The 202-nt window shown below is 64.4% G+C and overlaps 1 protein-coding gene across 1 annotated transcript in view; it reads left to right on the top strand.

The window, feature by feature from the left end:
- LOC102034254 (acid-sensing ion channel 1C-like) overlaps window positions 1-202 on the top strand; it is a gene marked incomplete at its 3' end in the record, with an annotated part of 8,432 nt that overhangs the window by 2,054 nt on the left and 6,176 nt on the right. The gene's annotated exons all lie outside the window — the stretch shown is intronic.

A 202-nucleotide genomic window follows, 5' to 3' on the forward strand; every position in this document is an offset into this window, starting at 1 on the left:
TGCTGGGCACTCTGGGCTGCCCGCGGTCTCTGCTGGCGTGCAGGGCTGTGGTGGGCACAGGATGCTCGCAGGTACAGGATGCTCACAGGTGTGGGATGCTCTCCTGTACAGGGTATCACTTGTACAGGTGCTCACAGGTGCCACCCTCACCACCTGTGCCAGCCTCAGGTGCCACTGGGTAGTGCCAGCAGCAGGCCTGCCC

The sequence above is a fragment of the Geospiza fortis genome, unplaced genomic scaffold (assembly GCF_000277835.1).
Source record: "Geospiza fortis unplaced genomic scaffold, GeoFor_1.0 scaffold891, whole genome shotgun sequence".
NCBI classification, from domain to species: Eukaryota; Metazoa; Chordata; class Aves; order Passeriformes; family Thraupidae; genus Geospiza; species Geospiza fortis.